The sequence below is a fragment of the Stigmatopora argus genome, chromosome 14 (assembly GCF_051989625.1).
Source record: "Stigmatopora argus isolate UIUO_Sarg chromosome 14, RoL_Sarg_1.0, whole genome shotgun sequence".
Taxonomy (NCBI): Eukaryota; Metazoa; Chordata; class Actinopteri; order Syngnathiformes; family Syngnathidae; genus Stigmatopora; species Stigmatopora argus.
The window spans coordinates 13,914,939-13,929,091 of NC_135400.1; the positions used below are offsets into that span (position 1 = coordinate 13,914,939).

Genomic DNA, 14,153 nt, shown 5'->3' on the forward strand with positions numbered 1-14,153 from the left:
AATTCGACTTTAATTAATTCCGGCCCCAGATGGACATTCCTGGAGTGGTTTTTTTTATTTCTTTTTTTAATCGTGGAAAAAGGATTGAGAGGTATTTTATTCCCCCAATCTTGCAGAAAAGATTGATGGCAAAGTGAGCAAATTTCTTTCAGTACAGTGCTCAGAGCCTGAGATGATGAAATGTTAAAAGGCTTACAGTTCTCTGACGGTATCCATGGCGACGGCTGACACACAAAGGTGGCCTTGTGGAGCGACTCCGTGAAGAGGAGGCGCTCCAATTGGATCCGTCTACTTTTGTTTAAAGTGCCTCCCTTAACTCATTCACCGCCATTGACAATGATAGGCGTCCAACTTATTTCAAATGGGAGGCCTGAATAGGAATGCTCATTCTTCTCCTGCCATTGAAAAATGAGTTCAAATTGATCATTTTAAAACATTTAAAAATTCATGACAATAACCTGAATTATGAAGAACTAATGTTTTCACTTAAATTACATTATTGGCATTAGGGCACATGTGTCAAAGTGGCGGCTCGTGGGCCAAATCTGGCCCGCCGCATCATTTTGTGTGGCCCGGGAAAGTAAATTATGAGTGCCGACTTTCTGTTTTAGGATCAAATTAAAATGAAGAGTATAGATGTTTGTTAAATTTCCTGATTTTCCCCCTTTTAAATCAATAATTGTAATTTTTTAATAATTTTTTCTGTGTTTTTAGTTCAAAAATCATTTTGTAAAATCTAAAAATATATTTAAAAAAGCTAAAATAAACATCGTTTTAGATATATATAAAAAACCTGAATATTCAGGGCTTTTAATCCAGTTCTTTTAATCCATTTATAATTTAAAAAATCTAAATATTATATCTAAAATGGTCCGGCCCACGTGAAATCAAGTTGACGTCTGACACCCCTGCATTAGGGAGTACTTAATTTTTTTTAAAATTGAGAACTGAGGCACCAATGCTGCGCTATATGTACTTCAGATTTAGTTTATAAACAAAGGTTGAATTGCAAAACTACAACGCAAATTTCCCTAAAACCTGCAGCCTGGCGAGAAAAAGTAATTTCCTATTTTCCAGTCATGTGTAAAGTCACCAGGCCTCGCGTGGAGACAATAGCGATGCTTGTCTCGCCGCCAGTTTGATCCAGAGCACCGGTCGTCGTTTTCGGCACAAACGAGCCGTGTTTCTGACGGGCCTCATGACGCTGGGACGTGTAGGGACGTCACAAGCTAACATGTCATCGACCCGGCGGTACCCGGCGACCATCAATGACTCGCCTGTCGCTCTCAAAGACGCCAATGGTTTCGCTAAGGTGCCCTCCGGATAACCTTTTGTTAATTCATTAATATTCACAACGCGCCAGTGTGGCATGAAGGCTGCCTTTACGTTTTGTAAAGAGGAAATAAGATTAGTAGTTTACCGTAGATTATTCGTGGACATTTAGTAGATATATATATATTTTGAGCCTTATTACGCATTCTTTTGTCTCAGGGATGTTGACATATTTTTGGCGGTATGTTCTGAGTTATCCTGTAGAGGGAGCCGGGTGGTTGCAGTTCAGTTTGATCTTGCTAACTTCATTTTTGCTTTTTATCGCCCGCTGTTATTTATTTTTTTAATTTTTCTTTTATTTCCCGGCAATAGGCTTCAATCCATTTTGACTGACATTGATTGAATGTCCGCAACCACCATACAAAAAGTTTAAAAAATATCTATAACGTTACAAAACATCTCTACATCGATAAAACTGCCAATTTCCAATTCAAATGTTTAATATTTTCTCCCAACTTTCTTTAAAAATCATTTTCTATCACTGAGCAAAAATAAAAATAACACCAATGCATCTCTGTTGTTTAATTCCCCCCAAATCCTCCTCAATGTTGTTTTTTTATCTCCGCAAAAACAATCCTCAAGTCGACACTTTTCCTTTTTAACAAATCAAAGTGAGTTGTGCGCAATATTCCGCCAAGGCAAAAAGGGCAAAAGTGCTCGCCGGCTGCACCGTAAATAAAACATGGCGGCTGGCGAATCAAAGTTGAGGTAGATATAAAGGAGCATGATAATGACACGGCTGAAAGGACGCCAGGCCGCTGCGTAATTACACCGCTGATGGAAATAGAGAGCGGGATGCTGTCATTATGAACGCGACTCGGCCGCAGCCTTTTACAACTATTCGCCAGACTTGTAATCTGCGTGCGCTCTCAAATGACCATCTTCCCCAGAATTATAGTCATTTGCTGAAGACGGGCAGCTGGATGCGTTTAGCTTGTGGGTTAATTGTCAACTTGCTGTCCTTTTTGAAAGGCTCACGATCAGGGTTAACGACCGGGTTCCTACTTTTGATTTCCCTACCATACTTGAACTAATTCAATCAAGCGGCCACACTTTCAGGGCAAATCCAATTTATTAAAAGGTTAGCTTTTTTTTTTCTACCCGACGACGCCAACTGATGCTTTAAAATGGGATATCTTGCTAGAAAACTTTTTTTTTAAAGTCGAAACAAACGGCACAAGCGAAATTTGGAAAATATGTAGCGTCATACTGGGAGTCGTTCTCTGCACTTATAAATTAAAATGAGGCGCTTCGTGGCCAAGGTTTTACTGTCCAGATAAGATTATTTTGTTTTGTTTTGTGTTTTTTTTTTCTCCACGGTAGCCTGTTTAGACTTTGATAGGATTTGACCTTGACGACTTTTTTTTGCAGCTGCTTATCGCCTTTTTTTAAAGAAAGGATCTTCGTGTCTTCAGAATTTAATTAGGGATCGTCTTGTGCAAGTTTCTGTGTCGGAAAGTCATTGTCGACCCTGCAATTTTCTGGCTTTGCGGGTCATTCCGAGTGGGAACAGAAATGATCTGGTGTACGTACTGATAAATCAAGAGCGTTCCCGTCATCGGGCTGTCCTGAAATGAACTTCATTAAGTCACCAGTTGATTCAGGAGTGACGTCGCGGTTGTGAACTGGAGCTCATCCGTGACAGCGAGTCCAGCTGCCTTGGACTGAGCCCGGGGCTGGTGTTTTCCCACAATCCCCAGCAGGGATTGAGCCATGAAATTGGGGGACGACAGAACGCCCGCCCGCCCGCCGTCCTCCCGGCGCCTGTTTAGCAGCGCGACCTCGGGCGTCCTCTGACTTTAGCTTGGTGTTTTTTTGTTGTTGTTGTTGTTGTTGACGCACGCCGTGCACGTGGCGGCACGGCCGGCTGGGACAGCTCACGGGCGTGGGCTTCTTTGGCTCCAATGACGAGACCATGATGTCATTGTCGTTTGTTTTGATGGCGCTCTTGTCCAGCGTTTCTCAATATTTATTATAATTTTCCTCTGCTAGCTGTTTTCACTCCAAGCCCATTGTGTTAGTTTTTTTTTTTTTTAAGATTCACAGAATTTATTCTTGTATGGTAATTGGTATTGAGTTCCATGTATATGTGCTAAACGGACAGAAAAGGAGCTTTGGCTGAATGCAAACTTTTTGAAGGGAACTACACAGTCACCTCTAGAGCCAGCTCTTGTTGATGTGTTGGAATTTTTTTGTGCAAAATCTTGCAGTGGGGGAGGAGCTTTGTCTTGAAGTATTTTGTAAACAAAGGTGGCATCTGCATATTTAACAGTACTATTGTGTGTTCTGAAGTTACAAGTACATTTGACCCGCCAAAAGAAAGTAAAAACCCTCTTGTTTGGTCAAGAAAGTTGCACTCTATCTTTTTCCATTTTTGACTAATATGCAGTAGAACAGGTTATTTTAATAAACATTTCCGTATTTTCGGGACTATAAGTCACACTTTTTTTCATAGTTGGGTGTCCATATATGTTTTTTTTTCTCTCTGACCACCTGTTGTGATTTTTTTAGGCTAGTTATCTAAAAAAACGTATGTTAGCAGATACCTTTTTAGCCTGTGGTTTTCCATTTTACTATTGTTGCAATGTATGTTTGTTCTTGGTTTATGATAAAAATGAAACTCCTTTTTTACTGGGAGTGCGTTAAAATAACGCAATCTTGTTTTTTTTCTTTCTGTAGTGCTTTTGTTTTGGTGGTTCACTAAGTTGCTCCTTTTTTAAATGGCCCACCTTTGCAAAGTGGGTCAGTGCATTTTTGCGGTGGCTGAGCGCGTGTCCAGCTTTTTTTCCGCTTGAATTGTAAAATGAAAATCATCATGAGACTTTGACAGGGGAATCACATGCTTCTGATGATGACTGCTTTTTTTCTTGATTATCTTCACCTCAGTGGGACAAATTCAACAGCAGTGCTTGCTGGTTTACTTTGCTTAGTCCAAATTTTAGTTGTTTGCACTTGTGTGTCCATTTCAATGTTTCAATATTTCAGTACTAGTTTGATCATTTCCATCCGTGGTGAGGGACGTAGAAGTGCTGGCTTCTTTTCAGCAGGCACAACTCTGGCTCACTCTCTCAATTTGGGATTTAGAGAAGGGAGGGCAAAGAGAAAGGACAGTGAATGCGGTCGGCGCGGTCGCCTCGCCGCTGTCGTCCTCAATGAGCGCCTGGCTTTCAGGAAGCGGTTTGTGACATGAGGCGAGAACGCGCGTGTCCAAACCGCGGGAAGGACGCATGTCTTCTTTATAAACGTTACTTTTTCAATGACAAATGCTCTTTTTTTTTCTTTTTTGGAATTGTATTTATTTGTTCACAACTCTCCTTTCTTTTTTAACACGATTTTTACGTCTCTATGTTGCGATGGCTTTCCAATCTGCCCCAAATAGCTCCAAAACTTTGATTCGGAAAACACATCTGCACAAATGTATGCAACACAATTTTAAAAAAAAAGTTATTTTGTAATGTTTCAAATATTATATGATCACTTTAGAGATTTTTAATTAAAAATATACTTTTTATAAACCCTGTCCAAGGCAAAATTTTGAAAGTAGGACAATAATATCTACAGATTTTGGGTGCTAAAGTGTAGTAGAACTTTCAAATACCTATAAATACAAAAAAAACCTCAACTCCAATACTACATTGATAAGAAAAAACATGAACATTCATTCATTTGCTACCTCCCTCCCACTTCAAAAAGATTGGACATCTACCGCTTTGAATGGCAGCCAAGTTAGAGAGGAAAATGCCAAAAATATCATTCACTACTATCAAGACAAGTGCAAAAATCCAATTTACCCTATCTTATACTGATATTTTGGTATCGATTTAATTTTTATTTTATTTTAACAACCCTTACTTTAACTAACATGGCTCTTTCTCTTCTCCAGTAAGTTAACATGGCATTCACTGTAGTCATAACTGATCCGTAGCAGGCGCACCGCCTCCAATAAACTGGCATATTTTCTCTATTAAACAGTGGCGTGCTCCAGGGCACAGGCGCTATGAACAAGGACGCCAGTCGTTAACATTAAATGTGTTTGGCCGCAAATGACAAATCCGGGCTCGCCCTCAAACAACGTCGGTGATTGTTGGCTTGTGACGCTTCATTAGGAGATAAACATCTTAACCCTCAAGTATGTCAAGTGGCCATTTTTATTTATGGAGCCTTTTAGGTCAGGCGGTCGCTGGTTGCCTCCGTAACCCCGATGTGACCTTACATTTGCACCACGTCAGCTAAAACCACAATAACTTTAAATAAACCCTTTTGCTACTGTAACTCTTTCAATGCTATTAACGGCAAAACAAAGTGAGGGTACTTTTTTTTCATATGGAGTAGCATCCCCCCCTAAAAACCAGTAGCCCGACAAAGACCGTTTAGGTTTTTCCGTGACCCCGATTTGGCCTGACCTCCTCCCCTTTTCACCGACTGTACTCTCGAAAACAGCCGTCACGCCACCTGTGTGTCGGCGTGAGGAATGCGACTACTAAAGTCTGTTCTTTTTGGCGCAAAAAAACTTTTACCCCTGGACCAAACTACTGCTTCTGTCATTAGTTGTCCTTCCAAAAACCTTTTCCATCGCCTTCCCACCTCATTCCGCCCGCCGCGGCGTGCCAGTGTTTTTTTTTGTTCCCCTCCCCCCCAACTCTCACCGCCCAAAGCACTGAAATAGCACGTGTCCTGTTGTATTTGTCAAACATTCAAGGAGAATTCCCCCCTCAACCAACCCACAGCTGGCTCAGGAATGTCCTGCGCCCCCCCCAAAAAGTCCACCCACCTCAAATCTTCACTCACTTCATCAACTTCCTATGCCGGCCCACCACCCCCGACTTCTAAAAGCGACTGGTTGCGGGCCCACTGAGAGCGTTTCCACGGAAACGGCGGCTCACGTCATCCCGAGCGCCCGTCTTGAAAAATGATTAAGTCTAAAATGGATGAAATTTGATACTTCTGGTGTGCGCTGAAATACGGTCAACTTCTGCATGGACATTACGTCCCTCTGTGGCAAAAGGCGGTAAAAATATTTACGGTGGTAGCTTGACTTGAGTTTATTTAGTTGGCTGAACTCGTACTTCTTTTTTAGTTAAAAGAAATATATACATTTATTATTATTTTCTGACTCCCTTACCTTGACCGAAAGGTTCACAATGTTAACCAAGTGTATCATATTTGATCATTTGAATATGATACAAATTGATGACAAATTGGAAATATTGTAGTGTGTTTTTCATTTCAATTGAACGTTAACGGATCAGAGTTGAAAGGATTTTTGATTTGCTCTCAATGATTTAGTGGTCTTGATAAGATGAGTTAAATAGAGTAAGTTACTTAAAAACAGCATTTAGTACTGTGAGGGCTACCTTGTGAGGAAAGCTGGCCCATTTGAAGGCATTTCTATACCGAATGGCAGCGACCTTGGTTTTCCACCCACCAAGATGGACGAACAAAGGCAGCCTTGTTCCACTCATGCATAGTGGAAGCAGGTTTATAGTGTATAATGTGCTCTTTCTCCATCATAACATGCTTTCTTTATTAGGAAAAGATGATTATCCAACCCATCCGGAGAACTCGTCCAAACATTTTTCTTTATCGTACTGCAGAATCCCCCCTGTGGTGAACAAAGGCGGGCTTCGCCACGTGTACTCTGGCTTTACAAACGGCCCATCGGCAAGGTGACGGACATATTGTCCGGCATGTGGAGAGAGAACGGGTCTGTCTTGGTTGCTCGTGAAAAATAGACGGAGCGGCCGTTTCAAAGACTTGCGGTCATATCCGTGATTCATAAGAGTGGGGGAATGCAGTTGGAAGGTGGAGGCACTTGTTGATGCTGGAGCTAAAGTGAACCAGATGTGGCAGTTGAGGTGAACACCCGTTTATCGCGTAGGGTTACAATCCACACTGAGATAGGAGAAAATCTCTGTCAAATACGTGTTACTACTGGATATTCCGCACTACAGTGGTGGTGGTGGTAGTATTAGTACTTGTAGTAATAGTAGTAGTGGTGGTGGTAGTAGTTGTAGTGGTAGTGTTTGTGGTAGTAGTGGTAGTGTTGGGGTAGTAGTGGTGGTGGTAGTGGTAGTAGTTGTAGTGGTGGTAGTAGTTGTAGTAGTAGTGGTAGTAGTAGTTGTAGTAGTAGTGGTAGTAGTAGTTGTGGTGGTGGTAGTTGTAGTAGTAGTAGTGATGGTGGTAGTTGTAGTGGTAGTAGAAATAGTAGTAGTAGTAGTTGTGGTGGTGGTAGTTGTAGTAGTATTGATGGTGGTAGTTGTAGTGGTAGTAGAAGTAGTTCTAATAGTAGTAGTTGTAGTGGTGGTGGTTGTAGTAGTTGTAGTAGTAGTTGTAGTGGTGGTGGTGGTAGTAGTTGTAGTGGTGGTGATGGTAGTAGTTTTAGTAGTAGTAGTGGTGGTGGTAATTGTTGTAGTAGTTGTAGTAGTAGTTGTAGTGGTGGTGGTGGTAGTAGTTGTAGTGGTGGTGATGGTAGTAGTTTTAGTAGTAGTAGTGGTGGTGGTAATTGTTGTAGTAGTGGTGGCGGTGGTGGTAGTAGTAGTAGTGGTGGTGGTAATAGTAGTAGTAGTAGTGGTGGTGGTGGTGATGGTAGTTGTAATAGTAGGGGATTGTGTTATACATCCACTTAATGGAGCTGTAGTAGTGAGTTGTTTTATAGATCACCTACTAGATGGAGTTGTAGTAGTAGTTCCCCAATTGAACAAAGCTATCCAACCTTAAAGCCATGTAAAAGGGTAAATAGGGAAAACTTTTTTGCAAATCACGCGTGCAGCACCCGCCACTGCTGCAAATAAATCCTATAAAAGGGGAGACTTTAATTTGACAAAGCCACAAAGCTTTACAATTAGGATCTCCTCTGTGTCAGACGACACTAATGTGGGCTAAACAAAAAGGCAATGTCTTTTAGGGAGATATCCGCTTCAAATCAAATTGGTGTTGCTGTTCCAACCTCGTGCTCGCATACCCTGACACGCCACGCTGGGCTCTGTCATTTCACATCTTCCCCCTCATCATCTCCGCCACCAACAACATACAGGTTCCCCTTCCTAAAGTACACAAAAAGGGGGCCCCGCTGTCTTTGCTCATTGTCCGGACGGACCCCAGGCATGCTTTGACGCCGGGCCGCCTTTTGTCCGAGCTCGCCGCAGGTCCACTTCAAAGCTCCACGTCGGCGAGCGTTAGCGTCCGCTGGCAGCGTGGCCGCGGTGCCCTCGCCACCGCACGCTGTTGTCTTAGCGCAACGGGTCGGTCGGGTTGGAGGGGGCTACAAAAAAGCGCCGTCTGACACGTGCTGTCGGGGGGGAGACGCTAGATGGACAGCACCAGTGTGGCTTTAATAGTGGCGTACTACAAAGTTCTCCCAGAATAGAATTGTTCCTCCACCCCACCCTCATTTGAATTCAGGCTATTGACTTCCAATGTCTAAAACGCCGACAAAAGAAGGCGTTATCCTTGGCGGACCCTCCTGCACTACGTTCCGCTCGCTGATAAGGTCGGCCGACGTGGGGAGGATGGCGGGGGTCAGAAGTCACCACACAGGAGGCGAAACTTCCTCCCTGATGCTCCAAAAATCTCATCGCCACTCGTCTTTTGTGTCCAAACGCAGAACGCGTCAGAGGAGGCTAAAAACAGGAAATCTGAATTCAGCTATAAAAACAGAATGTCATATGTTATTGCCATCAGTGACCAGAAAAGATGAACACAATTAAATACTATTGTTCCTTCCAAATCGTACTTCCTTATCGTCTACTTGTCAATAAGCCTAAATGAGCGCCAAGCAACAAACTTCAAATCTTTATTGAATTAAAAAAGTGGCAAGGATTTTCACCACAGCGCCTCTGTTGGATCTACCGGGTCACTTTCCCATCTGAATCATCAAGGTCAATCGACTTCAACGGCAGCCAATCGGGTCAACAGACTGCATTGCAGGTACGACCGCTAACGCTTCTTAATTCCTTTCCGTCTCGAATGTTTGTCGTACATCACCGTCGACAGGTTTGACCAGCCCGGGGCGCATCTGTCAGCGTCTGTCAACACGTCTTGTCTGAATACGGCACCCCCACCGGATGGGGGAGGACACGAGCCCTTTGTCCGTTCACCTGCTGCACAGTAACAGTATCCAAATGTGCACACTTCACCCAAAAAACATTCTAACAAAGCACTAATACCTATTTCTATACCACAGACATGATAAAACCATTGTTATCCAATTTGGATCCAGTATTTGCGACCCGTCGGTGCCGCTCAAACTTCCGCCCCGCGAGTAACAAGGTGGCGACTGACGGTAATTGTGGACAATTATCAGGAATGCGTTTTGTCCAACGCTGACGTCAAAGTCTAAACATCTTTTGGCAGCGCACCCACAGCTTCTGTCACAAACTTTCTTGGAGGACACGCGTGTTTCCAGATGTTTCCGAGGAGGATGAAAGGCGAGGAAGTTGCTCGCGAGCCAACTAAGATCTGGATGGCGACCAGCTGGCAGACCACCGTGAGGTTTCCTCTTGGCCTCTTTGACTCGTGATTTATCGGGGCGATGTCACCATCGTTACACTCTCAACCCTGCGATAACAAACGGAATATCTACACATTTACTGCTATCGTGGCTATTTCCACTGCACCAGAACGGAAGCCGTTTGTAGCATTTTGTAAGGAAAGAAATCCAGTAAAAAATTTCATCCCACAACAATACAGTTTCTATATCGTGACATTGCTTACAGTGATTCTAAATATGTTGTTTTGACAAGACAATTTGACTCTAAAACACTGCAACATGTGTAACAGAAAGGAAAATCACTTATCTTTTAACAAGTATACTGCTAAGAATAACATAAGCGGCTAACTGCTACTCAAATTAAACTCATGTCTTGACAATAGGGGAAAAACTACTCGGCTGTACTGATGCCTAAAAGTATACGTCTTTGGTGACGTCTTTCATAACTTAGGCAGGATCTTTTGAAAATAACAAAAACAAAGACTTGGTGTCAAATAACTAAATCAAACCCGACGTGGGAAAACACGGGGAAGCAAAGAACGAGGAATTTGGAACATGGAACGAGGAAACGTGGAATAATGGCAGGTTAAAGTTGACGATTCGACAACGACAAAACAATCGGGGGGCTTTAAATAGACTGATATGGGCTGATGATACAATTAGGAACATGTGGGAAACACACAAGGAGCAAACGGGGTACACCAGGGGATACACCTATTTATTTATGCAAAAATACAAAAACAAAGTACTGTATTACTATATTCTAGAATTAACATTTATTTTTATTCACTCATTTTCTGTACCGCTTATCCTCAATGGTCCTGTGGCACTATTCATGAAAAAAATTGAGCACATTATTAATTCAGAAACTCTTGGAAAATGCTAATCCACCTCTTTTTTTTTACATTTTATGTATTTAAACAAGCAAAAATGTAAAACACAAAATTAAACGACACTGGTTTGTCTTGGCACAGTTGTTGGGAAACTCAGAAATAATGTACTAGTGTATAGACATGTTTACAATACTCCGATACTCTCATAGGAAAGCAGAATGACTTGTTTTGGACACTGAAACTAAATGATACGGGACGTTTGCGTTTGATTCACCTGCACATGCAAGTCTGGTCATGACTTTTTAACAGGTGCCAGACTCAAAAACTGCATGTGGGTGCATGCTTTTCACAATAACTACCCTTAACCGTTTGACTTGTCTTTTTTTTTTTTTATGAACCGCAGTATAATTCCCTTCTTTTCCTTTCCAGTCCATCCAAAGACGTCACCTCAGTGGGGTCGAGCTAAGCCGAGAGGGCGCGGTGCACTCCACTGTGATCCTTCATCTGATCCGCCAAGATCTTCCTAAGGATCCGCTTTCAACTCCATCCAGGTTGTTCACCCCTTTTAAGCCGCTTTTCTGCGTCACGCGCACCTGTTGAAAACGTTGAATAATCTCCCAGATTGTAGAAATAGTACGTTACGTTTTAAACGTTTAAACTCAGTAGTGGCGTGAGGGAGCGCGTAGGAAGGATGGCGGGCTTTGAAAAGCGTTGGAAGCGGACAAAAGTGGAATTTCTAGTGTTTTTCACGGCCGTCAGGCGGCATCAGCCGTCCCAATGGCTGACGCGCTCGCTCACATAGCGGATCAAAAGAAAGTGGCACTTTCTCCATAGGAAACCCTGAGAATGAGACCACTGAGGCTAATCTGGAGGAACGGAAGTTGTCCGGCGTGCACTTGGAGTGGGGGTGCTGGAATAGTGTTTCCTACTTTGAGCACCCCCCCGGACCCTGCTTTCCTCCAGGCCGTGAACAACGTAAAAACTCATAGAAACATTTCAGTTAGAGTCTGTCCACAAAACACAGTTGTAGTTTTAATGAAGAAAAACAAAACGTACTGTTGTTTTTGTTCTAAAAGCATTGTTAACAGATTTTAACATGTCTAATAAGCACTCAGGTTTTTAGCTTATGTTAAACTCTAAGTCAATTGACTGTATATTTTCCAGGATTAGTTGTTTTTGTGCAAAAACTCATAAAACATTTCAGTTAGAGTCTGTCTACAAAACAGAGTTGTAGTTTTAATGAAGAAAAACAAAATATACTGTTGTTTTTGTTCTAAAAGTGTTGTTAACTGATTTTAACATGTGTTTTAAGCACTCTGATTTGCAGCTTATGTTAAACTCAGTCAATTGACTGTATATTTTCCAGGGTTAGTTGTTTTTGTGCAAAAACTCATAAAACATTTCAGTTAGAGTCTGTCTACAAAACAGAGTTGTAGTTTTAATGAAGAAAAACAAAATATACTGTTGTTTTTGTTCTAAAAGTGTTGTTAACTGATTTTGTTTTAAGCACTCTGATTTGCAGCTTATGTTAAACTCAGTCAATTGACTGTATATTTTCCATGGTAAGTTGTTTTTGTGCATCCCGCAATTCACATTTGCATCTAATAAAACGAAATAAATGTGTTAAGGAAGAAATCCCAGAAGTGAAAATGAATAAACAAAAGGTCGCCATATTTGTCAAAAATGGCCTCCTATAAAATGATAAGAAAACTACCTTTAATTTACGCTGAGCTTATCAAGTGCAACATTGACAAGAATAACCGAACTATACTTAACTATCCAACTTCATAGAAGAACATGTGCATCTTAAAAAGTCTTTTTTTATGGTTAGTGAGGGCAAGTCCTTTGGAAAAATGCCATTTTTTAAACATGTCTTTCTTTGTGCAAGCTAATGAAGGCACTCATAAGTCAAAGTACCACTGATTCACAGTTTGAAAACTCGTTCCTGTTTTGATTCTGGTTTCAAACGACTTCTGCCAAAACAACAGCTTGTTTTGACAGTCTTTCGTAACGGCTGACAACAGCCGACACGTCAAAGAAGCGTGTCGAATATTTCACAGTACACCGATACCATCGAGATGCTCTTCGTCAGTCGTCAACCCCCCCCATCTCGCACCTCGCTCCTCGCCCCACCTGGCCAGACTCCAACATGTCAGAAATGTGACAGAGCCCGAACCCGCGGTCGCATTCCTAGCATTGAACGGCAATGTTGTCAGCTGCGAGTCTCGTATCTGACGACGCGCATGGCTTTTGTATCTCTTCACGCCTGCCGTGACCTTGTCAGTCTTACTCAAAATAAGGCGGCCTCGCACGCATTCCTTCTCGTTTTAAGCCCTGTGACGAGCCGTCAAGGAGGCAGAAGTTACCGCCGACGTGAAAGGTAGTAACGTATTTCAAGTGTGCTTCAAATGGCCAATCTGATGGTAGATCTCACCACGGGGTTGCACAACAGGGAAGACAAAGGCCGCCTTTTGTTTCGGATGGCGATGTTTAGAATACGAAGAAAAGAGCGCAGGAAGTGTTGGAAAATATTATGCTTTGCGCTCTTCGTGCCATATCGATTTCAAGTAATGGGTAACCTGAACAAGTTCGCTGCTGCGGACTGATGAGAATCTGGGTCAACTCTCATCGAATGAGGATTAGAAAGAAGAAAATGTTGGCAAAATGACCCCTTTTTTAAACATATATTATTTTCATATTATTACTGTAGATCAACTGGACAAGCCTATTTGAAAGGGGAAGTGGGTAATGACCTCAAAATGTGTTAGACGAACACCCAATGGCACCTTTCTGTCTCCATATAGTCTACAAACACATGCAGTATATGTGAGACATTCTGTAAGTCTGACCACAGTTTGCTTCCATGTAGTTAAAAAACAAAAGACTGGTTTGGATTTTGGCCTTTTCGCCAAAACATGTCTTCTGGCCTTGAAAGTGATAACAGGCCAGAAAAACAGCAATTTTACCTTTCCCCCATACCCACACGAGCTTTCCCTGCAACCTCAACCAAGTCCAATTGATAAATATGCAGGCCAATCAGTGCATTGCAGTTGCTTAACACCCTGGCTACCATTGACGGCAATAGATGTCCAATCAAAGGCACTGAAACATGATTATTGTGCAAATGTTAAAATGTCACCAACCACAAGAAGGCATTATCTCTTCAAGGTAGACCCATTCAAACTGAAGATATGTACTTGTCTACGTCAGAGTTGCTTATAAATAACTTTTTTCATGTAAAAGCTGATGTTTGACAGAGATCTGATGAATATCTAGTGGGGAATAAACAGAATTTTTTGTTCAAAGAGCTTTGTTCAAGTCCATTTGAAACTTTTTGTACTTTGGGCAATTATTTCATTTCACATGAATGTTTTTTAATGTGACTCTATTTTAGCAAAGTCATTTACAAAGAATTTATTACAAAAACTAAAGAAAACTGACATTTCCTCGAAAGCTGTTATCGGTTTTGAAATTTCCAAGCAGTTAAATGAAGCCATGAA

General features: G+C 41.9%; 1 long non-coding RNA gene across 2 annotated transcripts; it reads left to right on the plus strand.

The window, feature by feature from the left end:
• The first annotated feature begins 7,389 nt into the window (after positions 1 to 7,389).
• On the plus strand, positions 7,390 to 13,759 carry LOC144089107 (uncharacterized). Of its 2 annotated transcripts, XR_013305017.1 has the most exons (4): positions 7,390 to 9,258; positions 9,325 to 9,613; positions 9,685 to 9,817; positions 11,083 to 13,759. It is a non-coding gene; the product is annotated as an uncharacterized LOC144089107 (long non-coding RNA). The 2 variants fall into 2 exon arrangements; XR_013305016.1 differs by having other exon boundaries at positions 7,390 to 9,613.
• Positions 13,760 to 14,153: the final 394 nt, after the last annotated feature.